Genomic DNA, 12,978 nt, shown 5'->3' with positions numbered 1-12,978 from the left:
TTTTCTAACTTTCTACAACTTTAGATATGGCTTGTCTTTTTCTGTTGTGGTACTGCCGCACAGGGATTGGATTGGCTGGAGGGAGATTCAGAGTTCACTCTCCAGCCTATCCAGCAAGAAAAAAGACAAGCAATTCCGCTGTAGCACAGCGGCTTAACAACAACGTGCCAGGCTCCCCACAGAAATAAAACTTTAGAGGGGTCCAGCACACACCTACCTGGCCCTCTCTCCAACCGTTTACCCTTGTTCCTCCACATCCCTTCCCAATTCCATAACTTCATAAAACTGGAATGTCATGGAAGGGAGCTGGAGAAGAAACTTATTTTGTGTCCTACAACCCAAACCATTGGCGCAAAGCTCTATGTTCATCTGCCAGGGTCAAACTGGTTTCTCCGCATTTATTCCTTGTGCCTGTGATGGGGGGAGATGTGCCGCCTGCAGTTCTCAGAAGGAGCTGGTCTGCGTCGGTGTGGTCGTGGGGCCAATGAGGGCCGGGGCCCACTGGGTTTTTTCCAGGCCCGACCCTGGCATCTGCAGTTACCATGCCACAGTCTGCCCAATGCACATACTTTGTTTTCTGCAGTCTTTGCTACTGAGTAAATGGGCCAGCTACTATTATTTTATTTGAAAATGGGACCAAATGCAATGGTATAACAGAGAGTGGAAAAAAACACGTATTAGGCTCATTGCTTATTCACAGTTCATGTCTGGGAAGAACCACCATCATGGTGCAAGATAGATGTTCCTGTTTCACAGATTTCCTTCTCATTCTCAGATATTACTGACGTTCTTCATTGGGTTCTCAGTTCTTCAAACAGCTGACAGCATGTGGCAGTTGGAAGAAGAATCAAACAGATCCCCTTTTCCTTCCATTCCTATAAAGTTATGCAGAGGTAGGCGAGTGTATAACAATGTTTTAAATTCCCTTTGCGCCCATAGCAGACAGCAGAAACCCACTTGGAGGAACGACTTCTTGCTTTAGCTAATGTATATGTTGAACATATCTGCTGATAAACTGTATCCCTGATATCTGGAGACATCTTCAAAAGTTCTTATGGAATAAGTAAATGTTTTTTGTTTTTTAAAATCTTTAAAACTACTCTGTACAGCCCCCAGAATAATATACCTTACTCCATGCATCCTGATTTATTTTGTTTCTCTACTACAGCCAGTTCAACTACAGCTCTTTTACTGACTTCTATGTCTAGCGTGAAGCTCCGCCTCATTTTGCTTTCTGAGCCCTCCTTCCCTCTCCAAATATGTTGACCTCAAAGAGGTGCCTACTGCACATGCCTGATTGATTTAAATTGGAGCAGAGACAGTGGGCATGCCCAGTAGGAGAAGGAGGGATCACAAAGCAAAAGGGGCGGAGCTTCACACTAGACAAGGAAGTCAGTAAAAGAGCTGCAACAAAAAAAACAAAATAAATATGCATACAGGAAGAAAGGTATATTGTTTCTGGGGCTGTTTAGAGTAATTTTACAAGAATTTTAAAATAAAAGGCTTTCTTTATCCTTTAATCACATGATATCACGCTCTAGTACACTATAGAATTCTAAGGCTCATGTCTCACATGGGGAGGTTAGCAGCTGATACTCGTAATTGTTTCTTGTGGGGGCGTAATAGCCTACTTGTAGCAGCTACTAATTTCCCTGTGAGAGATGAGCCTTCATGGTTGTACATGTTATTGTGATATAAAGAAACAAGCAAGCTGAGCTACCGTTCCATTGATAGCTGATATCATTTCCAAAGTATTTCAGTTTTTGGGTTCAATTAAAGTACTAAGGCTGCCCATGCGTGTGCTATTTTCATATTAAATATTGGTAGGAAAGGTGGGGACGTGGGAGGAAATGATACAAAGACAAAGGGTGGGGGAGGGTAAATACTGTATATTAGGAGCTGTAATTATTACCAAGTAATAACATTGGGAGGGCTTGAAAGTGCCAATATATATATGGGCCTAGAAGGCAAGCGTGGGTGGTGCACAATACGCCTAGCTGATATACATGCGAGAAGATGCTTATATTTCCCACAAGAATTTTTAAGCTGCTTGACAGTTTTGTAATAAATTGGCGCAGAAATGCCTTGCGTGACATAGCCCTAACGTGGACACTGGCCTCTGTGCAGTCACACACTCCAGAGAGTTGGAGCCAGTGGCGTGACTATAGAGGAAACAGAACCCATGGTCACGTGGGGCTCAGGGGGACAGGGGGCCCAGACCATGGGGTTTGCCTCCTCTATAGTTGTTAGAAAACCCCCTTCCCCAGCTGCTATGTTAACCACGCCGACCCAAAGGCTGCCCCATTCTCCCATATTTCAGCACCCAAGTCTGCTCTGTGTTTCTGCACACAGGTTGGCATCATGCCTGTCAGTGCACATACAGGTCTGAACAGACGAGAGAAGATTGGTTGTTTCCAGTGGTGTAACTAGATGTTACTGGGTCCCAAAACATTGGTTAGTTGACAATTCTACCAAGATATATTGAAATTGTTTGTTAATTCGGGCCCTTTACTCTTCTGTGCCCCCCTGCAACTGCAGGGCTTGCTTTCCCTGTAGTTATACCCCTGTGTATTTCTCTGACCACGTTTATACATTATATATAGCACCACCAATGTGTGCAGTGCGCAATGCATAGACCCAAACAGGGGTATAGTTATTATCCATTACACAGTGAGAAACAATTCTAGGAGCGCTAGGAGTTTCAGACAATTTATTCTCACAGAAAGTCTTGATACATTCCATGCAAATGAATCACCTTACTGGCAAACATACAAATATATACAGTATAGAAACTTTTTTCCTTTAGAATGTGCATGTGCTGAGTATCTTTACTGAGGGTGGAGGAAAGGGGATTTAGTCAGCAGCGTGGGAAGGCCTTCTTTACTGCAAGGGCAGTCACTTATGGAATGAGTCAGTAGTTTTGTAAAATCAGTTGCATGGCTTTTTAAATAAGAAGAGAATGTAGTTCTGAATGGGTCAGGAAGTAATGTTTTCCCTTTTTAGGTGAAGACACACAGAGCTACTTAGTAGCAGCTAATTGTCATGGCTACTAAACTCCAGAGAATATCCTGCCATAGACAATAGTGAGAATTACCTCTGCTAAAACACACATAGAGACAATTATCAGTACATGATCAGCATTGTCTATTTTTGTAGCTGTAACAAGTAGCTGCTACTAGTAGCTCCATGTGTCTTCACCCTTAATTGGCCTTTGGCGGGGTGTTCCCTTCTGATGGCTTATCTTGTAGGGGGACTAGAAGGAATCAAGCTTAGACATGTAAGCACATGACATCAATTGTTCTCTATCAATATAATCTGCAGTGTGATATTTAATTACTTAATTGTTATATTTCTATGTTTTATACTTGTGCCAAATCCATTGTCATAGCACAGTGCGAGGGATATCATATTGCACAATGCATCCCGTGTGTTACATAACACTGCTCTCAAAAAAGCTATACTTTGTTTTTAATAACACTTTTTGTTTTTTTATTATAGTCTCACAGCTCACCATAGGCCTAAGCAGGTAAGCTTTTTGGTCAAGATTGACTGTTTGTACTTCTTTTGGTATTAGTGGTTAGATGGAAGCTCAAGTGTTCCCACTTAGGAAAAGATTTATGGCCACTTGGGATCTTAAAAAGACTGCTGCAACTTGCATGTTCATCATGAGACAGACTGGCAGAGAGCTGTATAGAGACAGGCCAGCAATGGGGCACTTCATTCCATTTATGTCTCCCTGTATATGAGCTAACTTACAGCCAGATGCCAGTCAACAAGGAAGTGGCAAGAGCTCAAAGATGGGGGCAGAGGAGAGGGTTGGTGGGGTATGCTGACTTTTTGAATTTTACATGGGGTTAGCCATATTCTTCATTTCCCAGGGTGCCACAGACATGTGACCTGTGCTCTGATAAACTTCAGTCACACTTTACTGCTGCGCTGCAAGTTGGAGTGATATCCCCTTCTCCCAGCAGCCGATCAGCAGAACAATGGGAAGGGAGCAAGATAGCAGCTCCCAGTAGGTATCAGACTAGCACTCAATAGTAAGAAATCCAAGTCCGGCTTGGGACTCCTCCAGTTACATGGGAGTAGGAGAAACAATAGGTTAGCTGAAAGCAGTTCTAATGTGTAGCGCTGGCTCCTTCTGAAAGCTCAGACTCAGGCACACTTTACTGCTGTGCTGCAAGTTGGAGTGATATCCCCCACTCACCCCCAGCAGCCGATCAGCAGAACAATGAGAAGGGAGCAAGATAGCAGCTCCCAGTAGGTATCAGAATAGCACTCAATAGTAAGAAATCCAAGTCCAGCTTGGGACCCCTCCAGTTACATGGGAGTAGGAGAAACAATAGGTTAGCTGAAAGCAGTTCTAATATGTAGCGCTGGCTGAAAGCACAATACACTGAGATGGCCCCTACACACCAATATTACAGCTAAAAAAGATACATTTGTTGGTTTAACAATAACATTTTAAATGGCAGAGGGAATTATTTGCTGGGTAACAGTGTCATTTAGATATAAAAAGTACCCCATAAAAATCATGACAGAATTTCTTTCAATTCATGAACTCCAATGCAGACTGCACTGAATTTAATACAGCCATGCAGTGCACATTTAAATGAATAAGCCCTTAGCATGGGAATTTTATTAGTGTTCAACTTGCCACATTATCCCTTTAGAAATAGATACCGATAAGATAAACATGCTGCACGACCAATAAGTAACAGCTATATGTTGTGCAGTCAGATTGTTGCCCTTCACTTCCTGTTTTGGCAGGTGTTCCTGATTTAAGGGATGCTCTGTCCAACCCTAATCTGCAAGAAGAATCTAGAAACATAAAGTATCAGATAACCTCATATAAATAAGACTTGAACTCAACTTAGACTTGTTTATATTTAATGTTAAATCCTGTGTATTTTTATTTCCCTAAACTGCTATAGGAGTCACATGTCCCCCCTTCCTTTGCGGGATAGTATATACAGTGGTGTGAAAAACTATTTGCCCCCTTCCTGATTTCTTATTCTTTTGCATGTTTGTCACACTTAAAGGGGAAGGAAAGGCAAAGTCACTTGGGGGTGCCAAAATGTTAAGCACCCCCAAGTGACTTTAACCGCTTACCTTGTACCCCGGGCTGGTGCCCCTGTTCGGAGAAAATAGCACCAGCCCGGGGCACCTGGAGCGCAGCACTTCCTCCTTCCGCCTTCCACTTCCTAAACTGCCGGTGGCTGGGCATGCACAGTAGAGCGAAAAAGCCGACTTAAATGTTTAAGTTCGGCTTTTCACTCTACTGCGCATGCGCGCGCAGCGAAGCCGGAAGGAGGAAGCGCCGGCAGCTACCCCGGGCTGGTGCTATTTTCTCCTGACAGCGGCACCAGCCCGGGGTAAAAGGTAGGCGGTTAAAGTCACTTGGGGGTGCCTAACATTTTGGCACCCCCAAGTGACTTTACCTTTCTTTTTCCTTTAAATGTTTCTGCTCATCAAAAACCGTTAACTATTAGTCAAAGATAACATAATTGAACACAAAATGCAGTTTTTAAATGAAGGTTTACGTTATTATGGGAGAAAAAAAACTCCAAATCTACATGACCCTGTGTGAAAAAGTGATTGCCCCCCTTGTTAAAAAATAACTTAACTGTGGTTTATCAATTTCAATTTTCAATTTCAATATCAATTTCTGTAGTCACCCCCAGGCCTGATTACTGCCACACCTGTTTCAATCAAGAAATCACTTAAATAGGAGCTACCTGACACAGAGAAGTAGACCAAAAGCACCTCAAAAGCTAGACATCATGCCAAGATCCAAAGAAATTCAGGAACAAATGAGAACAAAAGTAATTGAGATCTATCAGTCTGGTAAAGGTTATAAAGCCATTTCTAAAGCTTTGGGACTCCAGCGAACCACAGTGAGAGCCATTATCCACAAATGGCAAAAGAATGGAACAGTGGTGAACCTTCCCAGGAGTGGCCGGCCGACCAAAATTACCCCAAGAGCGCAGAGACAACTCATCCGAGAGGCCACAAAAGACCCCAGGACAACATCTAAAGAACTGCAGGCCTCACTTGCCTCAATTAAGGTCAGTGTTCACGACTCCACCATAAGAAAGAGACTGGGCAAAAACGGCCTGCATGGCAGATTTCCAAGGCGCAAACCACTTTTAAGCAAAAAGAACATTATGGCTCGTCTCAATTTTGCTAAAAAACATCTCAATGATTGCCAAGACTTTTGAGAAAATACCTTGTGGACCGACAAGACAAAAGTTGAACATTTTGGAAGGTGCGTGTCCCGTTACATCTGGCGTAAAAGTAACACAGCATTTCAGAAAAAGAACATCATACCAACAGTAAAATATGGTGGGGGTAGTGTGATGGTCTGGGGTTGTTTTGCTGCTTCAGGACCTGGAAGGCTTGCTGTGATAGATGGAACCATGAATTCTACTGTCTACCAAAAAATCCTGAAGGAGAATGTCCGGCCATCTGTTCGTCAACTCAAGCTGAAGCGATCTTGGGTGCTGCAGCAGGACAATGACCCAAAACACACCAGCAAATCCACCTCTGAATGGCTGAAGAAAAACAAAATGAAGACTTTGGAGTGGCCTAGTCAAAGTCCTGACCTGAATCCTATTGAGATGTTGTGGCATGACCTTAAAAAGGCGGTTCATGCTAGAAAACCCTCAAATAAAGCTGAATTACAACAATTCTGCAAAGATGAGTGGGCCAAAATTCCTCCAGAGCGCTGTAAAAGACTCGTTGCAAGTTATCGCAAACGCTTGATTGCAGTTATTGCTGCTAAGGGTGGCCCAACCAGTTATTAGGTTCAGGGGGCAATTACTTTTTCACACAGGGCCATGTAGGTTTGGATTTTTTTTCTCCCTAAATAATAAAAACCCTCATTTAAAAACTGCATTTTGTGTTTACTTGTGTTATCTTTGACTAATAGTTAAATGTGTTTGATGATCAGAAACATTTTGTGTGACAAACATGCAAAAGAATAAGAAATCAGGAAGGGGGCAAATAGTTTTTCACACCACTGTAGCTTTGGGAGAGAAGCTGCACAGAGGCACACATATTACAATTCCACTTGAGTTTTATCTAGATTGCCATGTTTTGCTAGAGCCAGACCAAGCAGTATTTGTCTAGTGCTCTTCCACTAGGCCCCCTCATTCGCCACCCTTGCTAATCCTGCATGCCCCCTTTTTACGGGAACCTACCCCCCTTGGGCTAAATCATGGGTCACCTGGAATTGGTGACAAGCAATATTTATGTGTGTCACAGGTCACCCCTGGGCCCCCTATAGAGAAAGCAGACCCAGGCTCACCCATGGCTGTGGGGTTAGCTTCCTCTGTAGTCACGCTACTGCCCCCCCAATGCTAGATTTGTAACTGCCTGATCCCCGCCCCCATTTGCTCACCCACTTTGTCTCCAGCTTCTGTATGCTTTGCCCTTATCACTTCAGTTGTGTCCCCACCTTTGCACCCCAGGCATATGCCACCCCCTGCCTACCCCTAGTTCTGGACCTGATTCAATAGCCCTAGGTCAGTAATAACCCCTATCTTGTGCCTTTTGTTGCCCCTGGGACTCATGTTCAAACTCCAGGTGTTTGCAGCTGCCTTCAATCCAGCTGTAGTTCATTCTCTTTATGTATCACCCAAGCTCAATTACATTCCTTTTATTTGTCTTTTAAAATAGGCAAAGGTTCACTTGATTATAGATGGTATATGGAAGCCTCAATCTTCTGGTTTCTGAGGTTAAAGCTGGTTGCTCTGAGGGTGGGTTTATAGCCCATTGCCTAAAAAGTAAGGCTGTGATTAGTCTTAGGCGCACACGGCACCACGGTGGTCGTAAGCTGAAACCACCAATGCAGGACGATGGGTGTTTTTATTTTGGTCAAGAAGATTATACTTCACACATTATAGCCAACAGTGTGAGAAGTTACTGGGAGCCAAAAAAAAATCTGTTTAGGCTCTCCAAAACTTCAAGGATTTGCACTGCTTTGCAAACATATATTTTAGTTATATAAGAGAGTCAGGGCCAGCAGCCCCAAGGGATATCATGGATTTTTCATGTTTGGGGCAGGATGTAAAAACAGGTTTCAGAGCTGTTTAGGATGGTGAAATATATAACAACAGAACATGTTAATAAAATAAGAAATGGCTCAGAACCTAATTTTAGGTTGCAAAGCTCATTCTGGAACTTTATTTGGACAAAAGGAAACACAGGTTTAGATGAACATCAAATGACATTGTGCAACCACTGTTGGATGGACAAAATGGACAACATCCAACATTACTGTATGCCCCCACCCCCTCTAAACAGCTGCAAAGACATACATAGGGCATAGAATAACATTGTATCACCGGGCCCCACCAGAAAAGTATATCTATGGGCCCTTAAGCTGGCCATACACGCACCGATAATATCGTACGAAACCTCGTTTCGTACGATATTCAGTGCATGTATGGCAAGTCGGTGAGTCGACCGATATCGCAGGATGCGGGCCGCTTTAAAGATTTTGATCGGGCGCCATAGAAGGCGCCTGAACAAAATCTGTCTTCGGGGCTGAATCGGCAGAAGGAGGTAGAAATCCTGTTTCTACCTCCTTATCTGCCGTTTCAGCCCTGAACGGTTAGTGGCGCTTTGTATGATCTTTGAAGATCTAAAATCGCCACGTGTGTGGCCACCTTTACTCCATGGCCCTCAATCCCTGATTCAACCCCTACATCTGTGGAGGTGGCAGTATCTTACCAAACCCCATATTCCCCGCCCCACTACTGCCCAGATGTACACATTATGTAGTACTATATCATATAAAATCCCATAGCTGTGTTTTTTGGAGTTGTGCATGACATTTACTGTACATATCTTCAGAAATAAACAACTGTTTCCCCCCACGGTTAGTGTTTCCCCAGCACATTCTCACACCCCTTCATGCTTCCTGGAATACAATGGAAGGAATGTGATTCCTGGAATGCTTTCCTACGGCCGGGGTTCCCCCACACATGCAAGACGGTACAAAGCAGTGGCTTTGCAGAAATCTTAATTTTCTAGGAAAAAATGTACATAACCTACGTTAAAGTCGACGTATACATACACAGGAATGTTCTTCTACCTGTTCCTAGCCCTAATCCTAACTTTAAATGCTGAGGCAATATTGGAATATTGGAATGCTACTGTTGGAAATTCCTTCTTGCTGTATAATCGGGCACAATCAATTTTGCCATTTTAGGCCTACCTCTACCTTCTAAAATCCATCAAACAGCATGAAAACGATAAGATGGTGTTGTGCTAGACAATCATACATTCCCCCCCAGAAAGGTAACTTTTGCATAGAGCCCATACTTGTGAATTAGCCTTCCCACTAATCCACATGAATGGAACCAATCAAGGAATCATGGATTCCCTGAGCTACCTGTTTCTCCTATTCCATGCCCACACTTCATACTTTTTATCTTCTTATCCTCTCCATCTACCACAAACATTGGTGCCCATTAATCCATTATCACCTCTGCACGATGCTTTTCCTAAAATACATCTGCTAATGTTTTAGTACGTTGGAAGATATGCTATTTGGCCAAAAATGTCCGGATAGATCTTATTCCTTTGAAACTCTCTACTTATCTTGAAGGCCCTTCACTAGATGTTGGAGCACGGAGGTTTGCTTTTATTCAGATACAAGAACTTCAGTGAGGATGGGAGAGGGGTGTTAAGGCCTGGCTTGCATTCCATGTTTCATATTCTAGTTCATCCCATAGGTGTTTACTTGGATTGAGATCAGGGTTCTAAGCAGGGCAGCCAAGTTTTTCCACTCCCCTCTGTACTGACTTTTCTACCAAACAGCATAGCACTTAAAAGGCAAATGCAGCGAAATCCAAATATTCTGAATTGTTTCATCCCTATTTACATTGTACATTGTGGTATCTTATTAATAGCAGCATTGTAAGACAACAAATTCATTTTTTTCCAGTGGTATTCAAAGTCATTTCACTTGGCATTTTTTTTATATTTGTTTTGGAACTCTTACATTAATTAGTGTTTTTTTATTCTATGCTTAGTGCTTAACCTTCTTTGACAAGAACCCAAGTTAAATCTGGCACCACAGTGGTATAGAATTAGCTCCATATCTTATTTTAATTACTATTGTCTATTTTAGATCATAAGGAGCTACCCTGGACAGTTTGGGATCCCATCCAGTATGTTAAGAACCACCAATGAAGGTATGGTTTTCTCCTGTTGTTTTCTTCTCTGTGAAAGTGTTGCTGACTAAACTTACAATTTTAGCCCTGTCTAAGCAACTTTCTCAGTGTGGGGTGTCCAGGGCCCACTGGGGCTGCAACTGGAACCCTCAACCTCAAATTGGAGCTGCTATATTTTTGTGTACCCCCTCTCCATGGCATTCCACACTTCCTCCTCGCAGCCACGATGGAAGGGGGAGCCCTGGCGCTGGAGCATGGGCCTGGGTCAACGGTGGGCGAAGGGCCCACGAGGGCTGGGGTCCATTGGGCTTTTTCCCGGTGCCCTGCTGGACCTTCTATATGCCCTCCGATAGCCACTCTGTTATGTTATAGTCCTATAAAAAAGGTAACAGTGGATTTCACATGATGTCATTGGCCAGAGACTGCAAATATGGAGAATAATGAAGATTAAGGGAGGCTTGACCCAAGTGGAATTGCCACCTTTGTAAGCAAATTAGGGTTCAGATTCGGCTCAGTAATTGGCTGAATCTTTTACAAAGGTTTCAAGGTTCGGCCAAATCCCAAAATAGTGGATTTGGTGCATCCTTAGTTTATAGAATGACAGAGTGGCTGATCCGACCAACCAGACAACATTTTTAATTCCACTGTGAAAAAATATAAATGTGTCTTTATATGTCTTTATATCTCAATTAACATGTTTATTAATATTAATGTTACCATTAAGCACCATCAATTTCAACTTCTGGTGACCCTATGGATTGTGTTTCTCAGGCATGTCCTGGGTCTTCATCATTCATTATTGCTGTCACTGGGCCTTCAGCTTTTCTAAACATGGTTGTCTTTTACAATGAGTAGGTTCTTCTCACAGTATTTTCTCCTCAAATTGGATCTTGTCATTAAGTTTTCATGTGAATCTGGCCCAATATGCCCAAAATAGGACAATTTCACACTGGTCCTTTGTGCTTCAAGTGGAACGTCAGGCTTGCTGTGCTTTCCTTGATGTCCTTGGGATCCTCCGCCAAAGGTCCAAGTGCTTCTTCTTCATTGTCCAGCTTTCATACCTATAAAGAGCGACCAAAAACACCATCATCTGGATAACTTTACTCTTTGTTTTTATAGACAAATCAGGACTTTTGAAGATCTTTTTCTAAGTCTTTGATCATTGTTCTATCAAATACCAGTCTGCTACTGAATGTTACATTACTACTCCTTTAAACCTAGTCTTCATGGTCTCTGTGTGTCTTTAATTACTAGTTTATGTGCCTGGATTATCCAGTATTACGCAGAATCAGTTTTTCAGATCCAAAGTTCTGACTTTGTTCCTTTTGTTTTATTTTCAGTGCGTCCCTCAAGGGCAAAGTTGGAACAGATGGGCACGTATGAGCCAACCTTTAGAATGATGATCCAGCCTTGTACGGAAGGTCATTGACTGGCTGCAGAGATCCGTCAGATGCAGGTCTGATATAACGTTAACCAGTGGATATCAGTCAGGCTGTAATGGAGATATAGACCATGAATATTAATGGCGAATAATGAACTTTACCTTTACCCATGGCTTTCCAACCCCTATCTATTTAAACTACCATAGCTGGGATCCATTCCAACCCCATGCTTGATTCTTAACAAGATCATATCGGCTGTTGATATGTTCCCGAGCAGGCTCTGCATTGTATTGTGAGTGGGTGGATAAGTGACCATTAAAGGGGTTGCTTACAACATGCAAGGAAAAAATTGGGCATGCCATGTATTTGCACCCTGCACCCTAAATGAATTTCCACAGGTCTCTGCACTCCAGAATGGATTGGTGGATGGGTTGGATAATCTGGATCACCACCCATGACTGCACACATACCTCCCAACATTTGAAAAATGAAAAGAGGGACAAAAAGATTTGGCAGCAATTTTTTGTCCATGCCCACTTTTGTGGCCACGCCCCACTTACCACACCCATCCTTTTTTTGTTTTTCAAAAAATACTCCTTTTATATAGTTGAAATGGCGGGATCAGACGCAAAATGTGCTATACCCTCATACTGTACTACCTAAGCAAAACAATATAGCAACTCCTACATATAAATACAAATATAGAGAGAAGGCAGTCAGTTATAAGTGAGTTATAACTATGTAGCAGTTTTGCCCCCCCATACACAGTGCCCCCAATGGCCCAATAGACAGTACCCCCCATACACAGTGCCCCCATAGACAGTACCCCCCATACACAGTGCCCCCATACACAATGCCCCCATAGACAGTACCCCCCCATAGAATGTGCCCCCAATAGCCCCCATAGACAGTACCCACCCATACACAGTGCCCCCAATTGCCCCCATAGACAGTACCCCCCATAGAAAGTGCTCCCATAGTCAGTACCCCCCCATAGAAAGTGCCCCCATAGACAGTACCCCCCATACACAGTGCCCCCAACTGCCCCCATAGACAGTAACCCCCATACACAGTACCCCCATACACAGTACCCCCCCACAGAAAGTGCCCCTAATTGCCCCCATAGACAGTACCCCCCATACACAGTGCCCCCAATTGAGACAGTTCCCCCCATACACAGTGCCTCCTTCTTCAGCGGCTCCTCTCTGTATGAGGCTCCTTGCGTGGTGGCGACAGGCCCTTTTATAAGGCTGCGCCCTGTGTGTACATGTGACGTCAATACACACGGGGCGCAACCTTATAAAAGGGCCTGTCACCACCACGCAAGGAGCTGCATACTCAGAGGAGCCGCTGAAGAAGCAACGCATCCCACTGTCCCGGATACTTCAATGAATGTTCTGCATTTCCGTAAT

General features: G+C 43.4%; 1 long non-coding RNA gene across 1 annotated transcript; it reads left to right on the top strand.

The window, feature by feature from the left end:
- Positions 1–772: 772 nt before the first annotated feature.
- On the top strand, positions 773–11,902 carry LOC116409502. The gene is made up of 4 exons (XR_004221884.1): positions 773–893; positions 3,499–3,526; positions 10,142–10,205; positions 11,525–11,902. It is a non-coding gene; the product is annotated as an uncharacterized LOC116409502 (long non-coding RNA).
- The last annotated feature ends 1,076 nt before the right edge of the window (positions 11,903–12,978 follow it).

Source organism: Xenopus tropicalis, chromosome 3 (genome assembly GCF_000004195.4).
Source record: "Xenopus tropicalis strain Nigerian chromosome 3, UCB_Xtro_10.0, whole genome shotgun sequence".
Taxonomy (NCBI): Eukaryota; Metazoa; Chordata; class Amphibia; order Anura; family Pipidae; genus Xenopus; species Xenopus tropicalis.
This window is presented reverse-complemented; position numbering and strand designations above follow the sequence as displayed.